Below are 16540 nucleotides of genomic sequence, written 5' to 3'. Positions count from 1 at the left end.
TGAGAAGGAACACCCTCCGTGCCCTGCTGCTTCTGGCTCCTCACAAACAAGATCACTGGGAGCAGGCCAAAATTGAGCTTCTGTGTCCTCAGAACACAGGGATGGAGAGAACTGCTCATCACTGCTTCTGACAGAAAACAGCACAATCAATTACAACAGGTGACTTTTTGCATATTAAGTATACACGGAAAAAGATTTTGAGATGTTAACACCTGTCATTGCTGATTCTCCATCAGAGCCTCTTCCCTAAATCCCAGAAAAAGCATAGGATGCTCAACACAATGGGGACCACCAGCCATAAGGTTGACTTGAAACAAAAAAGAAATGGCTCAAGAAGTTTGTTCCACATGCAGAGGAAATGACTAGAAGGGAGAGGAAGTAGCATCTAAACAGTGCACCTGAAAGCACAGCATCAGACAGCTGCCTAAGAGACCGTACAGTCAATACAGTCAGCTGTCAGCCGCTGGTATCACACGACTTGTAATATCTCTGCTGGGACTCAGGTGCTGCACTTTCTTATCCAGAGGTCTCATGCACACACGAGTGTGTTCTTGGGCACCCACCTCCACCATCCAGGCGACTACCCCTCCATGAAACATCTCCCTCAGCTCTGCAAACCACAGGAACACCCTTGACTACCACTGCTGCAGCCACAAAAGGGACAAGAGCGCCTACATAATCCTTCAGGGGTGAGCAGCCATGGGGCTGTAACCTCCTGGGGTGCTGGAGAGCCCCTAAGCCACTCAGACAAGAGCATCTGTGCCCATATCCTCTGCTGCCATTTCACGTGGTCGTTTCTTGCCAGCACAGCTGCTGATTAAAGCTTCCACTGACATCTGAAGACTTAAAGGCAAATAAAAAAACCCTACACTACTTAATCTGATTCATGCTTTTTTAATGACTGGAGTTCCTATCATGTGGAAAGCATCTTTTGCAAGGTACTACTTGACCACTGCTGTTCAGAAATGTAAAAAGACTTGCTAATGCTCTGCTAAACTTCTCACAGAAGTATTTATACCAGCACCCCCCTATTTTTTCCAACTATAATCTAATTCATGTGCCTCTCATCTTAGCTATGGAACAGCATGTTAAATCCAAGATCAGAGCTCATTTAGATAAATGGAATTGGGCACATCCAGCAAGTCATTCCTGCTGCGACATTTCTACTATTGACAGAGTTATTTCCAGGCCCAGCGTAGGCAGGGAACTGGGAGGACTCACAGGCTTCAGCACAGTCACTGCCCCTCACTGAGGATGCATAGAACAGCCAAAATTTCCAAAGGGACTCTACCTGGGTCTAGTCACATGTTAATAAGCATTCTGGCAGCATTTCCCAGAAACAACCTTCAAGTTACCTAGAAACATATTCCATCAAAATAAACCTCAACATAATAAAAAAGAATAAAAAAGAAAAGAGCTTTTACTGGTAGATTGCATTCTAGCTATATACAGAAGAATTAATGGATAAACTAGAGTGATTGATCAAGGGGATAGCTCAAATGAATTTTGAGGTTATTTTCTTAGTTCTTTCATAAACACAAATAGTGCTGTCCAAGTTTCCCTTTCCTTGTTCTTTGTTACTCTTCATGAGCTCTTAAGAATATAGCTGAATCCTATGGGCCTCTATAGGACTTAAGAGCACCCAGCGGACCTTAAACACTTAGTAGGTGATGAGGTGAAGTGAGCCCACTGCTCTAGAGTTTAACAGTTAAATCATCCAGAATAGATGCAAATTTCCAATCAAATAAATCAAAAGATCTCCTTCAGCACTGAACAGTTCCTTTTTTTCTCTAGGGCTCCACCCCCATATTCCTTTCTAATCTGAATAAATATGGTATTTGCATCCCCTTCTTTTTTTTTTTTTTTAAATAAACAACTGCTGGGATGATGCAGAAACAGCACAAAGGATTTTCTTTAGACATTCAGAGCACTGCTCATCTGATTGATTTCAACTCATCATTCTTCATAAACAGAATGTATACACAAGAGCCTGTCAATACATCTGCTTGGTGCATCTTTCTCTCCGCTCACAGCCCATGCCCAGAGGTTAACGCAATCCTGCACTGCAGAACACACCACCTCCACAAGAATTGGTACTTTTCAGCCACCCTCCACTCAAGCTGAGGTGCAATTAGCAGGGGTCACAACCACGCAGCCACACCCGCCAGAACACTTCTAGTGCTAGGGCTCAGCAGAGGTTATCTCACTGATAACCTACATACACCCTGGGGACATCTGTGCAATATGCACGTCCACACACTGACGATTCAAAGGATGTAACCCAGAACTTGGCTGTAGCACGCAATTTCTCAGCACTGCCTCAGAGAGCTGTGCGAGACGTGCTCTGCTCAGCCTTCAGAAAGGAAGCTGGCCTTGATTTAGAGGAACGTATGTTCTTCGTATAAATGCATACATAACAGCATGCTACTGACCATTAACGATTCCTGGAAATCCATTAACCTTCCTGAAAATCACATTTTCAGCCAAAAGAAACACTTCCAATTATTAAGACAAGGATGCCTATACCATATACCCCAGAAATTAATCATTCTTGTACTCCACTAAGACACGTCACAAGGTAGCCTGCCTCTGGAAAATTAACTGCTATGAGTCAGTCAAAAAGATAAAACAATTGAAGGATTTTCATACATTCTCTTACTCAGGAAGAATCCTCTTTCCAACCCTTCTCTCCACTTGTCAAACATTTAGTGGATCTGGCATAAGTATTCAACACATCCTGCTTGTTAAGTCTAGTTGGACAGAGACAGTGGAAGTTCCACGGAAAGTTCTACAGCAGGTTCTCTTCAGATCTATAAAGTTTTGCTTTTGGCCTCAGTGGAAGCAGGATTAGATCCTAAATAGGTCCACAGGGAGCTTCAAATGGATTAATGAAGACAATACAAGGAAAGAGAATCTCAAAGCAGGATAGCGTCATCAGATAATGGTATATTCTATGCAATGAAAAGAAGATAACATCACCCTTATCTGCATTACATCAAGTATCTTTTGCTTCCAAAAGCCCTTAAGGCTGCAGAGTTTTCAGTTACCTTTGCTCCCTCTATTTCCAATAGCATTAACACTCTTCCTTAGAATTCTGCTGCCAGCCGCCGCGTGGTCTCTCCGGATATCATGAATTAAATTCTCGTTTCTTCTGACTCCTTCCATCGTTAGAAGGACATTTATCAGGTTAAGCCCAGATTTCTTCCCCTGTCTTACCAGCGGAGTTGTGGATGACTAATCAAAAGACTGAATATATTTTAAAGATCTAATTCTCCCTTCACTATTTATACTAGTCAATGTCACTTTGACACTATTCTGGCTTTCAAGTGCAAAAAACTTTCAGACTTAAATTCCCTTTAAAATTAACATGCTCTCATAAGCAGACATGAGTGCTATTCGCTCCATCCTTCCCTCCCCCAAGTTAGCTTCAGCTGTCACCAAAAACACAGTAAGCATTTTCCTTCTTGGGAACTATGTGTTCTTGCAGTTATATTCAGTGGACCAGAAGAGTCTGGCATCGGAAAAAGAACTATCTGATTTCTTGGACTCGCTGCAAGAGAACCTGTCTTGGCCAGATACAGTTATCACCACCAAGAAGCAAGAATACAGTTAAATTAAAGATGCCCTAAGCAATGAATATTGGCTATACAAAAGTGATCAAGTATCCACCCACTACAGACACAGCTTTGGGGCTCTGGCTGCTCTTTAAAGGGTGTTTCTTCCTGCAGTTATTTGTAACTGTGAGCGAAACACTCACTTTGTAAGTTAGCATAAAGATTTTCAGGATTTCCATAAATGGCTACCACTATTTTACTAAACGGAAAGTAGTCAACAGCTCTTGAGAACCTTTCACATTTGTCGGTTTGTTAGATCCGAACGTGCATTTCAGCTTAATTCAGACTGAGCATGTGAGTCAAGGTCAAATCTACTATTTTTGCCATTATTTGTATTGCCATCTTTCACCTGTATTCCCTGTAATTTCTATTTCTGTGCCAAGTCATAAAGAGGGCAATATAGCCTGCAAAAGCAGCTGCACCTCAGACCCACCTTGAGATACTGAACCTGGGAATGCCCCTTTATGTCAGGGAAGAGACCTGCCACGTTCAGATGGCGAATCCTTCCATGACAGTACTTCGACACTGAAGAGAGCACTACCTCTGGGCAGCAGCAAGAAAAATGTACAAAAAGACAAAACAGATACAAAGCATCTTCCTAAAAATCTGCTCAAGGCAACGGTTTTCTACAGATCATTTCTACCACGGTTTCCATCTTCTGGCTCGCCACATGCAAGCCCAGTCTGCAGGCAGAGAAAGCATCTCTGACCACTTCCAAGGAAGTAATTTCATTATCTCACTTCATTAATTGCCCCTCTCCACCACACGATCCAGGTATGGTAAAAGCAGGTCTGCGAGCACATCTCTTGCTGTCCCCTCCAGGAAGGGTCCTACCTCCATTTCACAGGAAGGGCACCAAAGGGAATTTTATTGAATGTCATGGTGAATTGCATAGCATCTGCTCTGTGCTACGCCCAGGACAACCTTCTCTATAGAGCTTTTCCATGAGGGGTTGTTCATCAGGTCTTATTTTTAAAGAATCTGGGCCAAGTCATCCCTGCTGTAGCTTTAATGACGTCAATGAGCTACAGCAGGGGGGAAAATGGGCCATTATTTTTTATGTCCATATGTCATGTGCCCATTAAAGAAAAAAATGCAAAAGAAGATCAAGGAAGAAAAGTTATTGAATCAAAAAACTATCCTGCACAGAGAGTAACATCTAGATGTGGAATGTTTCTCTTTTGTTTCTACTGTACATCTAAAAATATACAGTTTATGGAAAAAGAAATACTTCTGCAGTGTCAAGGTATAACGCGAGTTCTGCAATGACAAATTATATTCACATTTTGTATCCTGTTTTGCATAAAAAGTTAAAAAAATCTTTACTAGGAAAAGGCCTCTTCAAAACTCAACAAAAGCAAGCGGCAGAGTTGCCAGCAACTGCTAGTTTCTCCACTGTAAGCCAATATTAATCATACTCTGCATACCACCACCCAGTAGTAAAGCCCAATGGACCTTTTTCTGAGCTCATTTCTTATCAAATCCAAATCACTATTCCACAAATATCAAAAGCAAAAAGACAAAATGTAAGTTTAAACCTAAGCAATGTTTTCTGTGTCTATTCAAAGCCTCAAACACCAGCATGGAAAGGGACGCAGCTGAGGAGACCAAGCCTGCCAGATGTAGGACACCAGCTGTGAACAGCAGTAGCAGCCACCGCAACACATCACAGTTCTGTGCTATTTTCAGCAGGCTGAACTGAATCATTTATCTTGAGCGAGTTGCATACACATTTTCCACCCACCGTGCCCCAGACCATCAGGTACTGCCCCAGGCTGCAAGCAGCAACCCAGGGGAGCCAAACCGCAAGGTGCCTCCCAGCCAGTGAGACCTGCAACCAGAACTTCTCAACTCCGGATTTAAAAGCCCACTTAACTGACATTTAAGCATATGAGTAATTTTATTCATATGAACATAGGTAAAATTACTCACCAATATGTTTATAGAGTCATGCCAATATGCCTTGTGAAGACAACAGATTTTTCAGAACCATCCAGGAACAGCAGCAGATCACAGCAGCTTCATGTTCCAGGCCTCTACTTTGTAGAGGACTTATTTCAAAGCTTAGTGGAAGATTCCTTTGAAATCATTGACCCTAATTCTCCAAGTCTCAGCTTTAGTCAACAAGTCAGTCATCTTCGTAAAGGCCTTTTTTCCAATTATTTTCTCTTTGCATTAATGAGTTCTTTTTCCCACAAAAAGCCAGAACAGTTTGGGGGTTTGTTGGGTTTTTTTATTTTTATTTCTGTCCTCCCCGCCCCCCCCCCCCATTCCAGCACTGGAATCAAAATAACTTGAGATGGAAAACGTGTGACCTCCCAAGCCTTTATTTACAGTATCACAAACCACAAGGGAAGGATCTATCTAAGTTTTCCAGCTGGAATGGGAACAGCAGGGAAAAACGTGCCCTCGTTTTTGCAGCCGTGATATTTAACACATCACAGGGGAGAAAGATGGGGAGGAGGTAGCAGAGTTAGAAGCAAGTAATGATGCCATGGAAATGTCAGATGAAGAGGTCTCAGCCACACAGGTAAGTTTATGTGATTACATCCTTTCTCCCCAGAAATAAACAGAGCTTTCTACATGCAAATGTAATTGCAAAACCAGTCAGACACAGATTAAAGGAGCTACTTCTTGACTTTTACGTTATACAAGACTGTAACATACAGAAGCCTTCTGACTTCACCTGAATTTGTATTAGTGCTGTAATGATCTCTCCTCGTGCCACCATCTCCCAAATTCCTACAACAAAGAGTCCATCAAAACCAGGAAGTCTAGAAACAGCGGAATCGTCCTCAGATATTTAGACAACGCAGACAAACACAAACGAACGAGGTTTAGATCTATAGAAAGCTACTTGCAGCAGGAAACTGTCAGTTTGTGGTTACAACCACACCAGTGTCACAGCTCTTTCCTCCCAGTTAAATACGTATCTCCAAACAGTTCCTCATGTCTAGTGTTTCTCTTGTAAGAGGAGGAAAACAACCACAAGAAAATCTTGCTAGTATTTCCACTAAAAATTTCACGGCGCCAGGAGACAATCATCTTTGAAAAGTGATCCTTCTGTACCTTTCCAAACATTTATTTATGTCCCAGACTGTCAGGTCTAACACAGTTTACCTGTAACTATCTCCCACCTTTATGAGATCCCATTCCCGCCCCTCCCCTTACCTGTCAGCAGCTCCTCCTTCTCCCTGCCTGGCACTGCAACAAGTGCCACACTAACCCACAACCTGTACGCACCGAGATAGGCGAATGCCACAATTGTACTGCTCCGAAACGCTGCCAAACAGGGTTCCGCTCCTTGCCAGTACAAAAGAAGCCATCACAGCTTTCTGAAGTGTTATCACCTTGATCTAACTCACTGTAAAGTGTTTTGCAACACAGTCTATGAAGGATCCAACACGAGGATAGATTTCTCCGCCTTCAGTCAGTTTCCATAAACTCACCCCTTACAGTAAGGGGTACAAATCTCATGTCACAGGTCACACAGTAAGTCCCCTGGTAAGTACAGGATGCAGAAAAAGTAAGCCAGCCCAAACTGGAGTTCATATAAAAAGGCATAGAGCTCTGGAAGGGAAAAAGCTTGTCACATTACACAGCCAGGTGTAGAAATGTACCTAAAAGTCACAGTACAGCATGGCACAGGCACAGACAGGTGCTGCAAGCAAAGCAGGGAGCACTAGAAAGGCATGAGAAGGAACCAACTGCAAAGCAAACCTGTGCTTCCTTTTGACAGGACACCATCCATTCCTTCAGTGATGTGCACAAAGTGTTTAGAGGGGACACCACTTCCCCAGTGCACAAAACTTCTCCCCAGCCCACCTCACATGTTCTCAGGCTAAGGCACCCTGTAATTCCAACTCCTTTCACCTCATCTACTTTCCCCTCTCCTATATATCAGCCTCCTGCCCGACATCAGCTTCTGCCTCTTCTAACAGAGAGAAGCACTCATTCCTCATCCCGTCCAGGCTTCTGCAGTTACAGGACCAGTGGAAACATGAAAAGGCAGGGCAGTGTTCCAGGACAGCTAGAAGTAAAGGCTACTGAAAGACAGAGAAGCAGATACCTCCTCATTCTGCATCAGCATCCTCCGTCTCCCCTATCACACTGTTTACCTTGCCGGCTTCTTGTCCAGGTCCCACAGCCATGCTTTGAATATCACAGGCACTTACAGCTTGTGCATGCACACATGCCCCTCAGATTCTGCTCACACCAGGGACTGAGAACACTTTCCTAGATTTTGAAGTAATTCTATGCAAAATACTCCCAGGTATGACTTGTAGAGGAATCTTCTCCCACCATTTTCACTCTGTCCAACAGTTTGGATTCAAAGCCTTTGGGTCTGGAAAAGCAAAAGGCTGCACAGGAATGCTGGCAGAACGAGGGGAAAATTAGCCAGTGCCTACAGCTTTTTCCTGGACATTGCTATTGAGCTTTTTGTTTTCCTAAATGCTGCATTCTCTGACAACACTTAAAACCCATTTTTCTTCCTATGTTCCTTACCTGTCAATCCAGGGACATTACTTTTCTCTAGTGACGCAAGCCGCATGTATTCATTTTGTTGTGAATACAATTCTGAAGGCAGCTTCCCCCCACCTGCCCAAGGAATTAATGAACACTTGGGCACCTCTCTCACCAAAGATCATCAGCCCTCCTAAGTCCTTCAGGCAAATGAAATTGAGCAGAGCCACAGCCCCAGGGCAAAGCAAACCCTAACCACTGCTAAGGATTGCATTTCTTCTTTGCTGTTACCACTAATTCAGAGAAACACACTCTCCTCTACAACAGCCGACAGGGGAGCAAAGGTGGAGTGCGTGACCTAAAGGCAAGGAAGGCAAAGCTCTTGGGGCACAGCTGCTCTCCTCAGCACAGGAGCACAAATCCACAGGGCAATTAATGCCTCTATGAGCATAAACTCCTCTGTTAGAGCTGCTGACAGCAGCTTTTGCTCCCAAGAGACCAGTCTGCAGCTCCTTCAGAGAGCTGTGGTGGGCAGAAGAGAAGCCGCCGGGCTTTCTCCCAAGGAAATCAGGTATCCCACAGAGGGACAAGCCACGGCACTAGTAACAGCCCACCTGGAGAGGATTCAGGAAGGGAAGAGACATGGGGAATGGCAATGAATTCATTGGGAGCCAATTTACCAACAGGAGACAATTAAGGTATTAAAATCACCCTTTGTTTTCAAGGATTTCTGGTAAAGATATTGCATGTTAATACAGAGCTGGTGGCACTGCGGTTTCAGTGTAACTGCTGCGACCCTGAGGTATAAATCCAGAAAAATTAAAAACACCATTTCAGCTTGATAAGTGAACAGACTCTGATCCAAACTCATTAATCCTTTCTCTGTTCTTCCCAGCAATTCATTGCTCTTAAGTAAGAAACCGTAGAGTTTGAGTTTTAGCATCCAGCAGCAAAAATTCAAAGTTGCTATACCACAGTATCACCACAAAGAGAAACATTAGGTTGAGTTAAGAGTTAAAAACACCCTTTCTGACAAGAAAAAAAAACCCCAAGTGGTGAGGAACATACTGGAGGAAAATAGAAAGATGCAAAACTACAGAGTCAGTCTAAAGGCTGAAACCCCATCTATTGAAAATTTCCTGTTCAGCCACTAATTTTGAGGGCAGATTTAAATACTATGATAAATGTTTCTAGAACTCACACACAAGAGGTTTGGTGAGAACTGGACACATACATAGTGACCCACAAGCAGCACTCCAAAGGCTGCAGCATAAGGGAGTAGCAGGTCCATACATTCATAAAAAGCATACAAATCTCTTCAAATTTACTTGTTAAAAAAGTACCACACATGGTACCCGCTTCCCCATCTACACTCTTTACTGGGGAAATTTTGCATGTCAATCCTCCTGGCAACATAAAGCAAATTAAAAGTTCAGAGGACAAAAAAAGGTAGAAATTAACAACAATTTTCTGGTAGTACCAGAGGCTGCACACTATTTATTTCAATACAAATAAAATGCAACAAGGTTAAGATTTTTTGGGGAAAAAACCCATGCAAGATTTAAATATGCACACAAAAACTTATGTTTGGCTGCACAGGATGTGCAATTTTCTCCCTTTTAATTTATTTATTTGAAAAATATCAAATAAACAAGGATGCCAACTAAGCAGAAAAAGGGAGAGAACGTGTGGGGTTTTTAAAAAAACAGGTTTATTACCAATACAAGTCTATGCAATTTAAGCCAACTATGTCCTGTGACTGCCAAGCCCTTCTCAAAGGCAACTCATACAGCCATTCTTCCAGACTCCATTTTATCGTGTTCCACCCCTGAGCACCTATTCAAGTGGAACCCAAGCTAAGGTTAATCCCCTCTCACCAGCAGCAAGCTAGTACCTGTCAGACTCATTACCATTCTCCCTAGTAACATCTAATTTATTTTTTTCTAATACAGAAGAAAAAGAACAGCCATCCAGCTGAAATGCCAGAACCTACCTTCTGCAAAAAATCTCTCTAGATGCTTCTGAATGCAGGAGGGAGTAAAGACAGCATTGCTGAAAAAGGATGTCACTGTTGGTCCACATGTGTCAACATCCTAGAGAAAGATAAAACACAGTTCCTTAACTGCCATGCCCATGGGAAATCAACAGCAAGAATAAAGCTGCATTATTTTCACAGTTATACCATGCTAATGGCTTCTATGCAAACAACATAAAGCTACAACATTTTATAATTGCACATCAGAGTTTCTCTGCAGACATCCCTCCGGTATGTCAGAAATTCAATACGTGATAGTAGGCGGCAATGAGCACCTCAGGGATTTAAAGTGCGTTCCAAGCCATGAGTCATCTCTAACTCATGGAAATTAAAAATAAAAATAAAATTTAAAAAAGAGAGAGAAGAAAAAACACATGCACGCATGTTGCACTGACCACTCTCATGTGCTCTCTCCATATGAGACCGTAACTTCCCCCTAAAGCGTTTCCCTTTTAAATAGGGTGTTGAACAATTTCCACAAAGGGAACATCATCACAGACAAAACACCACACCGCAGCCTGCTTTCAGCTAGCCTCCCAGACACCAGGCAGGATCCCCCGTTCAAGGGTGGAAGCAGAGCTGGAGCTGCTTGAATAAACCCTGCAAGCCCTTCCACAGCTGGAGGAGCGAGGAGGAGGCATCTCCCATGGCCGCCGCGGAGGACAGTGCTGCCCGGCCGGAGGGATGGCCAAGACAAGGGTGGTGAACAAGTGGCACCCAGCAGGGCAGCCCCAGCTCCCTTCCCACACAGCTCTGGAAACATCAACCCCAGGCAGACCGTTTACACTTCAATTTCCAGCCCATCAGCTACCTGCTTTCCCCTGAGGCTGATTTCTGTCAGGAGAACTGAGGGCCAGAAGTATAACTTGCAGCCCGTGTGGTTTGTTTCGTTAGGCCACGCAGCTCGTTGCCTTGTGAAGAGTCTCACCGTTTCCTCCGACCACTGGAAAGCTGAACATTGCCTGCCCTGCTGTCCTCCAGGGGACAGCCAGAAGAGAGCAAAGGCTCTGGGACGGAGAAGGGAAGCCGTTCCCCTAACAAGTGACCCACGGGTGGCCAGCACGGCTTCAGGACGTCAGCAGAGATCAGAAGACAGCCCGGCTATGCGTGCAGGGGACGGGGCCTCAGCAGCTCCTGCTCACTCCTGAAAACCACCCCCTCAGATTAAAGCTGCCTTTAACTCCCTGAACACCCCGGCCACAGAAATATTCCGTTCTCCTTCGGGTCAGGAAGGGCACAGTTGTCCTTCCCAGTGGCAGGAGCTGTGTTTTGCATCAGAACACGCACATCTGAGTTCACATCCACACCAAAAAATAAAGCAGCTCCTCAATAGGGACCTCGATCCAAGCCTTCAGACCAGCACCCCCAACTAAAGGGTTATACCAAAAAATTAAAAAAAAAACCAACACCAATACACTCTCCTCGCTGCACCAAAGAACCTGAAATGCTTGGAAAAAACATTTGATACCTTTAGCTGTGCTACCCTGTTACAGTTAACAAATTTATGTCTTACCAACAATTTGAAAAAAAAAACCAAAAAAACCCAAAAAAACCCCAAAACGTAACTGCTCTTTACTCTTGTACCTTCCTGGACAGCAATTTAAAAAAAATAATAGCGCTGCACAAGTGAGATCCATCCTGGACGAAAAGCAAATGCGAGTAACATTTCAGGACCATTAATCTCAGAGATCTCACCAAGAGCAAGCAGGCAGGCAGTTTAAAAATATATTTAGTCCACAAATGCTTATTAACGTTGAATTGCTGATGCAAATGATTGAATATATATTGAAAGTGAGATGTGGGCTTCCTGTTATTTCTGGAGGGTTTTTAAGTTAACCCATATATTGTTTCCCTGGATTCATTTTTTCAGTACTCTGTTCTGTGAATATATCAGAGGCACTACTGTTCAATTATAATTTTCATGCTTATTTCATCTTCCATAATTGTTAGCCTTTCATAAGATACATTATCTCTAAACTGCTAGTGTTGCAGAGCAGCTTCATTTTATGTGATCTTAATTTGCAGAAGATTTTTTTTAATACCTTTTGCAATTAATGTATTGATTTATATTGTGGTGGACTTGGCAGCGCTCGGTTGACGGTTGGGCTCAGTCTTAAGGTCTTTTCAAACCTAAACGACTCTATGATTTGCTGATTCACAGCTAAGCCAGTTGCACAGAGCCCAAATGCCACTTCTGCTTTCCCAGGCTGGGTTTAAGAAAAAAAAAAAAAAAAGCTGAAAGTGTCGAGCATCAACACTTTCTCAACATTTGCTTAACTTATGTCAAAACCTTCTGTGATGCAACTATTAGATGTGGAACTATCTGAGCTGGAAAGTACAGGTCCAGTCAGTAGTCCTGTGGTTTAGGAGTCTGCTCTGAGTTTTCAAAGCGAGGGGGTTCCACACACCAGGTCTGGCTCACGTACAGCTTTCCACTGTGGCCTCAAAGCAGCCACCACACATCTGCATCACCACATGCAGAGCACAGGGAACAAGTCCTGCCACACAACGGTCTTACAGCATTTGCTTCGCTTTGCCAGGCACTTGGAGAGTCGAAAGCACCAAGTACGAACAGCCAACCTGATCCAACCATCCACGATCAGCTGCGACTCAGTATTTGTCACACACATACACAGATGCAGTTGTCTTACACACTCACTAGATGCCATTCCTTGAAGTCCCCCAAATCTGATTGCAATGTGCTACAAAGCTGAATCTTAGTTTTCTTTTCGTTCATTGACTATCGCTCTTGTTCCCAATATTAATACAGTCAAGACAAGATCATAAATAAAATGGACTCTGCAGGCTGACAACAAAATTAACAGTGCAAATCATTGCTACTTTTAAAATTACATCTTTAAATCAACTGAAGAAAAATATTACAAGATTTGATAGATATAAACCTGTCAAGAATCTGTGCGCGTACTTTGGGGCAGAATTAACCCACTAAATTCTGAAGGAATCTTTTAAGTAAAAAAAATTTCATAAAGGGAAATTTAAATTGTTTCTTCCCCCCATGTTATATACAATGTGATGATTTAAAGCCCAAAGGATCTTCTCTCTAAATTACCTATTCAAATCTGTAGGACGGAAATCTATTTAAATACAAGATTTTAATCTTGCTTTGCATGTGAACTGTTAAAATGATTTTTCCAGGAAAGCAAGTGTCTCATTAGTCCTTTTAGCTATTCTACCATACTGATCTGCAAGTAAACAAAAACCCTCACATTACCTTTCTTTTTAAAAAGGATTAGTTATATCTACAAGTTTTTTTAACCCTATATACATCTAGTCTGATTGAGTCTTGCCACTGTTAACACAATAATTCACTCATCAAGTGCATCAGGATTTGTCAATATCTATTCTACATTTGTTTTGTAAGCCAGACAAGTTTCTGTAGAAGCTGGATATGCCAGACAACATCCTCTCAAAAGAAGCGTCCACTATAACCTACAGTTAAGCAAATAACTTCTAAAAATCTGTTGGCCCAGAGCCCCGGTCCCTTGCACTGCCTTTGCAGAGCAGAGCGCAGCTCTCTGCGTCAGCAGGGGCCTGGACTCACGGTGTCAGAAGGAGTTTCGCTGTTCAGCTGACCCACTGCGGCAGCAATCCCGAAAGCCTCACTGGGGAACTTGGGCAAACCTGGAAAAGCAGACACAAAGCCTCCCCCATTCAAGAGGATCAATCTTCCTATCTGCTTTATTCTTTTTTTGTTTCAGTGTTGGGTTTTTTCCTTTTCTGTAGATTGGGGAAGGATGACAAAACTTCTTGTTTTCAGTGAAAATAAGAATAAATGGTCTGAAACAATTACTCCAAACAGAGATACAGAGTTCTCTACATGCTTGCTAACAATACTGAAATCAAAAGTGATTAAAAGCAAAAACATATCAGAAAAACAGAAACTGAAAGTACTGTATTTAGGAAAACATAAATACCAGCATTTTCTCTACAGTAAACACTGAAAGTTAAAGGTAATTAATACCATCTAGGCCATTACCACATATTTATAGAACTTGTTTTCTGGAATAATCATACACAAGTCACCTGGACTATATTCCCAAATCATCACTTTTTAAAGTCACTGCAGTTTGCAGAGGCCTCACTGATGCTATTAATTTGCTTATTTTCACATGTGAGAACAGATTACAATACAAAAGTTAAACTTAAAAACTGTCAGTTTTAAGCCTCTTTTAGATTGCTACTAATTAACCCTGTCTGCATTTCAGAAACATTTGGTGATAAGTGGTAATCAAATATATAGTTAAAACTGTTTCTATTTATGATGCTACTGGATTGCAGGAGACTTTAGCATTATTAAACAAGGGACACATTTGTCCCAAAGCAAACCACCAGGAAAAAGCAACCCAACAAGCACATTGAGAAGAGAGAGTTAATGCAAGACTTCCCTAAAGGCTAGAAGAACATTTTTATTATGGGTGATTTGCAAAGACGAGCAACTTTACAGACTTCCTCCCTTCCTCGAAGGGCTTTCAGGGAAGCACCTCTCCAAGGAAGTCTCTGGGCATCAGAGCAGCTCAGAATCAAACCCATGCAAAGACCAAGTCTGGTATCGGAACAGCAGGAAAGCAAACTATAGCTATTAGCAGACAGATTCACATGCAAATACATTTTGCAAGGAGGAAGAGGTGCCACCCAGCTGGCGGTAAGCAGCTCATTTTTAGCACAAACGCTGAAAACACTATGTGACACTAACAGAACTGGCATTTACCTTTCCACGGAGGACGATTCATTACAAGATGCCTTCTGCTGGCTTCTGAAGGCTTCTCTGCTTAACTGATGTGCTGCGCTCCACTTCTCAATCTTTCCTCCTAAGAGGTACCATCATCACCGCCACCACTAAAACACTTTATATTGGTGGGACAGGCAGAGTTCCCACCTCACCATTACCCGAACAAACACACTTGGTGATGACCACAGACCAGAACACATTGGCCCCACGTCCAAGATCAGAGCCCTGTCGAGCAAGTGCAAAGATAATAGAAAAAGAGATTCACGTGCTGTTTCTGCAAAGTCAGAGACAGTGACAGCACTATCTTGCAGGGATAAATGAACTAGCAAAATTGTTCCTAGCGAACACCACAGCTGTTTTAGCTCAGCCTACTGCTTTTGCACAATCTGCATTAGTAAATACTAAACCCTAACAAGTGTCAGCTGTGGTCAAGCACTGCATGGCCGTGGTTTGGAAGCATCAGTTTCAGGCCACGGGTAGTCACAAGAGTCCTTTTATCCTCAGAGAAGGTGTTTTCTGTTCTCCTACCAGTTAGTCACCCTCAAACAATAAGGGCATGTAAGTGAGCAACTGAAAAGCAGCAAATTGGAGAGAAATAAAAATCCTGAAGAACTCTGTAGGCAGAAAAACAGGCTCTAGGATGTGCCAGGAAATTAATTAACATGCAAGATAAATGCAGCAGTTAACTAGAAAATATGAGCAGCTCTGAAAGGCACCTAAACCATTTTCCCCTATCTGATGCTTGTAGCATCTGGACCCTCCGAAGTCCCCCTGGGGTTACATTCCTTAAGGAGCACTGGATCCTGGCCTCACTGCAAGCAGCCAGACCCAAGGGGAAGGGAGAAAAAGCAAACAGCAAAATGTTGCCAGAAAGCTGCCTGGGTTCTGGATCTTGCTGTAGCTATAATGAGCTTTTCATTTGCAAAGCCTTCTCCTTCCTTTCTTAAAAGTCATTACTCCCTTATATGAAATGGGAAGCATTACAACCCTGATTGCTCTGATGAGGCTGCCAGAAAAATACATTAAGGAAAAAAAAAAAAAAACAACCCAACCTACACACTATATGCAACCTTACAAGACTTTTATGAACCTCCCATCAGTCTCTGTAAAGTGGGAAATCACATTTAACATCACACAACAGCAGTTGCAAGCTGTTCTCGACACCTCCAGGACACCTCACCTTCCCAGACAGAGGATGACCTCCTGCCTCTGTGGTGGCATCCCAGAATCTGCGAACAGCCGCATCTGCTCCATGCTAGTACGGTATTGTTTTGAGGGAGGCAGCTACAGATTCAGATCTGAAAAATCAGCGTTTATAAGCATCCATTTAGAGTAAAGCTTCAAATTCCCCTCCAAGAGAAGTATAACCTACAAGATTTTTTTTTCCAGGACCACAAAAGTACGGGGGGACGGGGACAGGATGACTGACACCCAGAAAAAGCCTCTTGGTGGGTTCAGCACCTGTGTATGCAAAAGGCGCTTTATCTTTTATGCATGACATGCTTTCCCCCCTGTGAAGACTTCTAAGTGAATCAGTTAGACAGGGCCTCTACAGCCTGCTTTTAGGAGGACCTTTTTTTTCAAAACATTATTTTAATTCAACCATTTGATTTATATTACTTTCCAGTCATTTCTAGCTAAGTATATTTCAAGCAGAAAACTCTGCATCAGCTTTCA

General features: G+C 42.8%; 1 protein-coding gene across 13 annotated transcripts in view; it reads right to left on the bottom strand.

The window, feature by feature from the left end:
• Window positions 1-16540, bottom strand: part of PITPNM2 (phosphatidylinositol transfer protein membrane associated 2) — a 140840-nt gene that overhangs the window by 114459 nt on the left and 9841 nt on the right. For all 13 annotated transcript variants that reach the window (XR_005102274.1, XM_037375384.1, XM_037375388.1 and 10 more), the window contains exon 2: window positions 10072-10171. The gene's annotated coding sequence lies outside the window, so the exon portion shown is untranslated. The remainder of the gene's footprint in view (window positions 1-10071; window positions 10172-16540) is intronic.

This window comes from Falco rusticolus, chromosome 1 (genome assembly GCF_015220075.1).
Source record: "Falco rusticolus isolate bFalRus1 chromosome 1, bFalRus1.pri, whole genome shotgun sequence".
NCBI classification, from domain to species: domain Eukaryota; kingdom Metazoa; phylum Chordata; class Aves; order Falconiformes; family Falconidae; genus Falco; species Falco rusticolus.
The sequence above is the reverse complement of the archived record's forward strand: the minus strand, read 5'-3'. Positions and strand labels throughout refer to the sequence as shown.